This window comes from Portunus trituberculatus, chromosome 20, assembly GCF_017591435.1.
Source record: "Portunus trituberculatus isolate SZX2019 chromosome 20, ASM1759143v1, whole genome shotgun sequence".
Classification (NCBI taxonomy): Eukaryota; Metazoa; Arthropoda; class Malacostraca; order Decapoda; family Portunidae; genus Portunus; species Portunus trituberculatus.
In genome coordinates this window covers 9,895,333-9,905,332 of record NC_059274.1, presented here as the reverse complement: position 1 = coordinate 9,905,332, position 10,000 = coordinate 9,895,333, and the positions used below count along the sequence as shown (strand labels likewise).

Here is a 10,000-nt window from a genome sequence, read left to right as displayed (position 1 = left end):
TGGGGTAAAACCATAATAAGTTACAGTCTCTCGCCACCTTCAATGAAAAAGTAATAAAATCAATAGACGAAATATGAAAAGTAAATGAATAAACAAAAGAGAAGAGACTATTGAAGAAAAACGGGCGCATTTTATTTAAGAAGTTTCAATACTTTTCTCTTGAAACACTTCAAGATGTAAAAAAAAAATTACAAAAAATAGTGTTGCAAATTTTACCAATGTTAAGGATGAAAGATTGGAGATAGAAGTATAAGAGGAGGACAGCAAAAACAAATGATTGTCTTATGCCGAGTTAAATAGGAAGATGTGCAGTTAGGAAGTTTAGAAAAGCAATAATCACATGCAGAAATAGTTATACAGAATAGCAAAAGGTGCTTGAGAAATTGAAGACACTCAGCTAAAGAAGAAAAAAGTTAATGATGCGAAATAATTTTGGATCCATTCTGATCAGTAAAGCTGTGAGTGGATTTCAAGCAAACTCTTTTAAGGGAGCTGGACGTACATCATACAACAAGAAAATCTTTCTCGTAGCAGAGAAAAAAAAAAAAAAAAAATGGAAATAACACGGCGCAACTAAATCCATGGAAAAAGTTTTACAGGGAGATTATTTTTTTCATTTTTAATAAAGAACAGTCAGTGTATTGTCAACGTAAGGACGTGGGATAACTGAGTTCCGCTGAAGGCGAGATAGTCGTCTGGAAGACCTGTAGATAGATGAAGTTATGGTTGTGAAGCATTGAGTAACAATGCCCTATTCACAATCAGAAATTATGGAAAGACCAAAAGTTAGGCGTCCTGCTTGTACTCTGAATGTTAATTGCTTGTTGAATTCGACGCCTGGAAATGTACTAGTCAACAGCCAAGTAACACTGCACTTCCTATGTATTTTGCATTTTCCCTTAGTTTTGCGTGTTCTCATATTGTGAAAAATTCATCAAGTCAATTAGGCCTTATCAAAATCTCGGCTACTTTTAAAAAATTCTAAAGAAGGTAATTGGATATTCCCTGAGTATAATCATATCACTAAAAGTTCTACTACCCATAGGAAAAAAATATGAAAATTTAAAGTTTTCTTTCATGGCTAGCTACAATAGTTTTAAAACAAATCTAAAGCGTTTCCCAATAGATTCTCATGTCAACATATCACACGATCTAAGACTGAGAGAAACACAAAACTGTACAAATAAGTGAGTGCTTCAATGATTACATTACGACTGTACGTTTAAGAAGCGGAGAGAAAATACAAGACAGATTATCAAGTCAACCTTCTGACTTCGAGACACAGTTTCCAAAAGAAGAATTCAAAATGGCTTTACAGGGAATGTGGGGCTGTATGTAGGTACATAAATTCTGAATTTTTCATTCAACAAGTGGGTTTAGTTTTGCTCACGTACGTAATACGCTACTACTTCACATTAATGAAATTAACTACATAATATCAACTATATTTACATTTTTTCACAGTACCTAATCCTGAATACAAATCCCTATAACATGGAAACTAATTAACAAGAACTTTGAATTTTCTCAATATTAAACAATAATATCACATCTCTTATCTAAATCACATCAATATGTCAGGATACAGAAGCTTATGTTCATTGAAGTGCTGGTCTGGGCACATTGTAATATATACTGATATTGCATACAAGAAAAGCCTGTTTCATGCCTCATTCTTAGTATAATTTATTTATCTATTTATTTAATTGATCTGTTTATCTATTGTTCATTTATTTCCTGGACGTCTAATCTTTCGCTTACTAGCTAACACTATTCCCCACTATATTTTTCCCTCTTCTCCCAAGTTGATTGCTACACTTGTTAGCATCTTCCCTCAATATGTCCCGTGCACTTCATATTATTTTCTCCATTTTTACTCACATTCCCTCCCACACTGTTGAGAAATCTTATCGTTTTTCTTCTTTTTTACATATTCCTACATATAACAACACTAAATCTTTCATGAAGCAACAACAAAATTGTTAAGTCCTGTTTTGTGAGGAATAAACACCTACCATACAGTGAAGAATTTGATAGTGTAGATGAAAGCTGCTTTCTATCTATTGCTCCCTCTAACTAAGGTTGGCAAGAAAAAAGCAGCATCATGCAGCAAATAAAAATACTGCCAACATTTTATAGCATTAAACCGAACGATGTTTAACTGTACATTCTACAACAGTGAATAGTACCCTAGGTTATGAACAGTCAAAAAAGTCTTTCCAATCTATGTTTACAAGCTGCAACATTAGAAGGGGGAATTTCGAACCGTAACAATCTCACCAATAAAGTGTTTGGCTTCATTTGACATGAATCTCTTACCAAAAATCTTGAGGGGATTTTGTATTTAAGTATTTAACAACGTAATCATTCGTACTAATGCCACAATAATTTTGCTTTGAAAAAAAAAAAATAAATAAATAAATAAAAGGAACGGACTTGTAAAGAAACGAAGTCAAACCAATGCATTACAATCTATCTTCACAACACATAATATGACGCAAACCAACAAGCAAAAATAGAAAAAAAAGAATGGTTCACGGTAAACATCGTCTTGTGGTTACATAGTATAATGAATATGGTGGCCCCTGGAGTACGGAAGTAGTTTCCTGTTGATAAAGACATACTCGTACGTTCAGTGTGGACATCATTGTACGATGACTCCGTAAAGAAACTTCATGAGCCACAAACTAAGCCACAATGATACTTAGCTGAGCCGCACATGAGTCACACTAAGTCCTGTTAAATAATTCATAAGCAACTAAACGGAGGCACCATTACTCTAAAGAAAGGAGTCACATGCCGACAGTAAGACGCTACTCGCCACATTAACAAATAACTACACTGAGCCACACTGAACATCATTGGGGCATATAGAGCAATTCTATGCCACACAAAGGCACCAATAAGCAACACTGGTCCACCCACACTGAGGTGTAACAAAATACTAGGGCCATTGGAAAGCTGCAGCGAACTTATGACAAGGACTTACAGCTGCGGTCCAGGACTCAGGCGAAAAAATTCTCGCTTCATAGGAGGGATGGGTTCAGCGTGGTACAGTTGTTCGTTGTGATGGTTGAGGCCGGCGTGAATCACCCGGGGCGCCACATGGGTCACACTGGATGGCATCATCTGACACAAGGTCCCCGTGCCAGGTTTGGGTGGTAGGGTTGGGGGCTTGGAGGAGGCAGCAGCAGTTTTGAGGTTCATCACAGGTTGTTGGGCCAGGGGCGACAAGCATTCCGCAAACTCTTGGCTCCGACGCTTTTTTGCACGACTGTCCATGCCTTTCACAATAGCAATGAAAGTCTTTTGGTAAGTCGCTTGGGGAATATTCTTATTCTTAGTGGGCGTGGCGGGTTTTTCCCGATGCAGGCTGGCGGCCGCGGAGGCTGAGTGGTGTTTGACAGGCGCAGTAGCGTATTTCTTTTTACGATCTTGATTTAACTGACAGTAATCAACTTCGTGCAAATGAGGCTCTGATCCATGGAAGGATGAGCGGCGCGGGGAGGGCGGCCGATGTATGCGTGGCCTTAACGCAGGCTCCTCCAGGCCGGGTAGATGGTCCGAGCTCGACTTCCTCTTGGAAAACATGACCGCCGCCGCGCAACATTCACTACACTAAAGGTCAATGTAAGATACCATTCTCAGAGACAACATAGCTTCGCTAGGCGGTGTGGCGCGGCCACCAGCCACTAGCTTCGATATGCCATACTGAGTGTTGTAGCCCTGCAGTGTGCACTACACCGTCCTTCAGTAAAGCCTACTATCTTGGAGAATAAGAGCAAGCCCTACAGACAACGAACACCGGGGCATAAGAACACTAAGAGAAATAGACACAGTAGTAGTGGAGGAGACGGCCAGTCACTAAAACAAAGTCAGGAAGCGCTCAGAGATAACATTGAGCTCCGCCCCGCAGCCACCTCACATTCACTATCACTGCCGGCACTAACAACATTCACTAAAAACAATTCATATTAAGTAAATAAATTAATAGAAAAATAAGAAAAATAAATAAATAACAAAATTTTTAAAAAGGCAGAGAGAAACAAATACATAAAAACCGAAAAAATCTTTAACTTCTCTGAAACAAACAATAGCTGCCGCTGCTGCTGCTGCTGCTGCTGCTGCTGCTGCTGCTGCTACTACTACTACTACTACTACTACTACTACTACTACTACTACTACTACTACTACTACGATTATTTTACTAGCGCGTCGTTATGAACCAGTACACACGTGTGTGTGTGTGTGTGTGTGTGTGTGTGTGTGTGTGTGTGTGTGTGTGTGTGTGTGTGTGTGTGTAATAATAATAATAATAATAATAAACGGTTTATTAGTTAGGCAATGTAAAAAATTACACTGAAAATGTACAGGGGGGGACATTAACACAATGAACTAAAAATGCTTAACCTAACTATGGATAAACTTAACCTAGAATGTGTGTGTGTGTGTTTTAATGTGTCTCTTTTTATGTACGTGTTTCTTTTACATTTTCTTATCTTAATGGTATTCTTAAGATGCCAGTGCTTTAGTATTTTCTTTTAGATCATTCATCTTCTAATGTTTCTCTGTTTCCGTTTTCTTCCTTTTAGGGTGATCAAGAAACTAAAAAACGTATTTGCTTAATATTGAACTGCAAAGTATATATAAATAATATTGTTTAACTAATGAACATCCATGATAAATATTTTTGGTCAGTAAATATTTCCATCTACCTATCTACCTACATATATTTTGCGTACACACAAAAAATCTGTGCCAAGACTTGAATTTTGGTACATTGTTGTGTACTACGATACTGACAAAGAAAAACAGACAAGAATCACTGAAATCACTACTGGCTGCTGTAGCATATTAGCATGATATATAAGCAGCTTGTGATTTACTGTGTTTGGGATCTGTTGTTTGTGTTTGTAAAAACGTTTTCTGTGGTAGTGATATTTGTACACACCGCGTAGTGTAGTGGTTAGCACGCTCGACTCACAATCGAGAGGGCCGGGTTCGCGTCCCGGTAAGCGGCGAGGCAAATGGGTAAGCCTCTTAATGTGTAGCCCCTGTTCACCTAGCAGTAAATAGGTACGGGATGTAACTCGATGGGTTGTGGCCTCGCTTTCCCGGTGTGTGTTGTGTGTTGACGTGGTCTCAGTCCTATCCAAAGATCGGTCTATGAGCTTTGAGCTCGCTCCGTAATAGGGAAGACGGGCTGGGTGACCAGCAGGCGACCGAGGTGAATTACACACACACACACACACACACACCGGGTAGTGTAGTGGTTAGCACGCTCGGTTCACAACCGCGAGGGTTCGGGTTCGAGTCCCGTATAGCGGTGAGGCAAATGGGCAAGCCTTTTAATGTGTAGTCCCTGTTTACCTAGCAGTAAATAGGTACGAGATGTGTAACTCGATGGGTTGTGGGCTCGCTTTCCCGGTCTGTGGAGTGTGTGTTGTGGTCTCAGTCCTACCCGAAGATCGGTCTATGAGCTCTGAGCTCGCTCTGTAATGGGAAAGGCTGGATGGATGGCCAGCAGACGACCGTGGTGAATTACACACGTATGACAGGAGCCCAGAGAACCAAATAGCCTTCACATAAGAGAAGAGGGGATATTCGAGGGAATATTCATGTCTAGAGTAAGAATTCAGTGACACACAAACTCCCTTCCAAGAAACATACCATACCATCTCAAGAAAACGTCGTCTCTCATAAAAGATAATAGCAGAAAATCTCTCTCTCTCTCTCTCTCTCTCTCTCTCTCTCTCTCTCTCAACTTTAGTATTATAGAAGTTTACCATTATAGAAAGCATTACATGCGCCGGTTCTTGTGATCTAACCAACACTTTTGGTAATTTCCTGAACAGTGGAGCCACACATGACTCAGAAGCGTGTTGTAACCCCTAAACCTTCTCCACATCTCCGTTATCGAAATGCTACTCAGACATTCCCACTGTCCTTCCATTATTCACACGAAGCCCGGACACGTCACGTCCCACAATATTAAACAAATAAGTTATTTTTACACGAAAAAGCAGGTCACTAAAACTGGTGTGTACCATGAAGGACCACTTCGCTCATACATTTCCCTAGTTGATGCACAAGTCACAATGAATGAGATTTTTATGGCAAAGTTATTGGTTAATGTAGAGGGCGTAGTAGCCAATCATTATATTACTAGCAAACGCAGTTGGCAGAATACCATAGTAAGCCCACGAGAAGAGAGTGTGTTTAAATTCGTTTTCTTTACTGACACTGGTTATAGAAACCATTAAGGATAGACCGAACCAATTTGCGATAAAGGTTCGAACTTCACCATGGGTTTGTCACCTCTGCGATTTTTCCGCTGACAAGCTGAGGTTACTGTCTCCCCTGACCAGAAGGATAGGGTGTGTGGTGTGTTAGTTAAAATCTTATTCGATGATCGATAATAATATGTTCTGAGCCCGAACTGCGAGGATGGTGGTTGCCAGTCTGCTCGTGATCAAACCTTAGTGAATGCACACCATTTTCTCCTGGCTCGCAAGGTACATACACGCTCAGTCCTCCCAATCCAACCTCTCTCTCTCTCTCTCTCTCTCTCTCTCTCTCTCTCTCTCTCTCATTGACATTAAAACTAAGTCCCTTCGTTCATTTGAACATACCTGCACTGAGGGTAGGTAGAGACTAAGAAGAGATAGACTGATAGAGATCAATAATGTATAATATACTGAAGACACATGATGATAGCGATAAGAAAAAATAAATCAATGGAAAGAGTTGTGAACATCTAAAGGAAGAAGTGCATATTGTTTGTCAATCAAAGAGATAAGTACATAAAAGTGGAAATAAAATAAATATAAACTTCCCATAGTTATTTAGATCATGATATCAATTGAGGCAGAAACAGAGTATAACGTACTGATATCTCGATAATCCTTAAGATTGGGATAAAATAAAAGATGGATAAGTAGATAAGCTGAAGTAAAGGAAGCAGGGGGAAATCATATGACGAAGCCTAAAGAAGACGATAAATATACATCTAGAAAAAAAAAAAAAACCACTCTACTGATAATTTGACATACTAATAACGACGGATAGATTCATGAAAATGTATACTACAAATAACGGGATCAGAAAAATAAATGGCAGATTAATGGCAGATTGGAAAGTTAAAAACTAAGAAAAATGTACATACATACAAAATCACAAACATATATATCGAAAAAAAAAAATGCAGACAGACAGATAAGGAAGCATAACTGATAAGAAAAGTCTACAAGTGTGTGTGTGTGTGTGTGTGTGTGTGTGTGTGTGTGTGTGTGTGTGTATATATATATATATATATATATATATATATATATATATATATATATATATATATATATATATATATATATATATATATATATATATATATATATATATATATATATATATATATATATATCTCAATTTCAGATACGAAACAGCAGGGATACCACCGGAAACCTTCATATTTCTCTTGCTCTTGTCTTGTTACTGTAATCTGTGTGTGTGTGTGTGTGTGTGTGTGTGTGTGTGTGTGTGTGTGTGTGTGTGTGTGTGTGTGTGTGTGTGTGTCTCTCTCTCTCTCTCTCTCTCTCTATATATATATATATATATATATATATATATATATATATATTTTTTTTTTTTTTTTCTTTCTTTCTACATTATCTGTGCAGTATTGGCTGTGCATTTCTTTTTTTTAGAATTGTTTTACATTTAATTTTTATATTTTTATCCTTTTCACTTTTTATAATGTCAGTGTAAGACTTATTTTGTAGATCCTGAAGATGCTTTCTATGAATACGCGAGACGTTGGTAATAAAGCAAGAGAAATGTGAAGGTTTCTGCTGGAATTTCTGTTGTTTCGTGTATATATATATATATATATATATATATATATATATATATATATATATATATATATATATATATATATATAAAGGAAGTGGGAGAGTAGCCAAGGGCAACAAAATATATAAAAAAGGCCCACTTCAAATGCAAGTTCCCTAAAAGATTTGAAAGAATTAGCCGAAAGACAGGGACAAATGTCTTGAAAGCTCCCTCTTAAAAAAAAGTCAAGTCGTAGGAAGATGGAAATACAGAAACAGGCAGGGAGTTCCAAAGTTTATCAGTGAAAGGTATGAATGATTGAGAGTACTGGTTGACTCTTGCGTTAGAAGGTTAGGCAGAATAAGAATGAGAGGAAGAAGAAACCCCTGTGCAGCGAGACCGCAAGAGGAGAAGTATGCAGTTAGCAAGATCAATAGAACAATTAGCATGAAAATAGTGATAAAATATAGAAAGAGCTGCAACATTCCGGCGGTGAGAAAAAGGCTGAAGACAGACAGTTAGAGGAGGGGAACTGATGAAACGAAAAGCTTTTGATTCCACTCCATCTAATAAAGTTGTATGAGTGGAACGCCCTCCCCCCCCAAATTTGCGAAGAATACTCCATACAAAGACGGATATGGCCCTTGTACAGAGTTAGCAGTTGGAGGGGCAAGAAAAACTGGCGGAGACACCGCAGAACGCCCAACTTTATAGAAGCTGTTTTAGCAAGAGATGAGATGTGAAGTTTCCAATTAAGATTATAAGCAAAGGACAAACCGATGATATTCAGTGTGGATATATATATATATATATATATATATATATATATATATATATATATATATATATATATATATATATATATATATATATATATATATATATATATATATATATATATATATATATATATATATATATATATATATATATATATATATATATATATATATATATATATATATATATATATATATATATATATATATATATATATATATATATATATATATATATATATATATATATATATATATATATATATATATATATATACATATATAAAGAAAGACAGGAATAAATGTCTTGAAGCCTCCCTTTTAAAAGAAGTCAAGTCGTAGGAAGATGGAAATACAGAAGCATATACGTATACTATATATGTGTGTGGGAATGTAAGTCCTCCCACCAGAGATCACCGGGACAAAAGAGGTCCTGCGCACGAGATGTGCCCCTATAAACGTCTTCTATCAAACCTACCTAATCCATACATTTATAATAAAGGTAAAATTAGAAATGTATGGATAAGGTAGGTTTAATAGGAGACGTTGACAAGGCTAGGGTTTATAAGAGCAAATCTCATGCCCAGGACATTTGTCCCTGAGATCTCTGATGGGAAGACGTACGTTCCTACACTTACTCTGTACACGTGTTCTTATAGTATATGAGAATGGGATTCCGTGTATTCCGAAACGTTACAAGATGAAATGGTTTTACTGCGACTTTTCATCACGCTCTTCATTTTACGCTTTGGTGGATGTACACTCAACCAAGTGTTTATATATATATATATATATATATATATATATATATATATATATATATATATATATATATATTCCATTTTCATTTGATACCCAGTCCTATTCCATCTATACTGGACAAAAAGGACTTTTTATATTTCTATTTTCTTTCTCCCCTGTAATAAGCTCTAATGCTTTACTTGCTCGTTTTATCCGGCGCTAATCTTACGTTTCTTTCCTTAATGTTAAAACATTAATATTTCATCTCATTTACTTTGCTCTGTAATCTAACTATGTTAAACATCAAACATTTCACTTTCAATAATATCTCTAAAATATTTAATGACGCACTCTCTTTACAAGTATTTCATTCTGTCACTATACTTCCACTTAACACATAAGTCAGTTTCACTAAATATCCTTATTAAATATCATTTTATATGTTAAGTATTGTAACAAAAAATTAAATGAAAATTACACAAAATAGTCAATCTTAACTAAAAAGTAATCGAACTCGTTACGTGGAATGGAACAATGCAACTCCTGTAGAACTGTACCAAACCTAATCTATTATAATAAAACGTGATCTAACCTGATCTGACCTGACCTTACATAAATAACATAACATAACCCCAAATACAAACTTAACTTAA

At 36.5% G+C, this 10,000-nt stretch overlaps 1 protein-coding gene across 1 annotated transcript in view; it reads right to left on the bottom strand.

Annotated features, from left to right (window-relative positions):
- The window catches only part of LOC123506796 (rho guanine nucleotide exchange factor 11-like), a gene marked incomplete in the record, with an annotated part of 643,649 nt that overhangs the window by 184,924 nt on the left and 448,725 nt on the right, over nt 1–10,000 (bottom strand).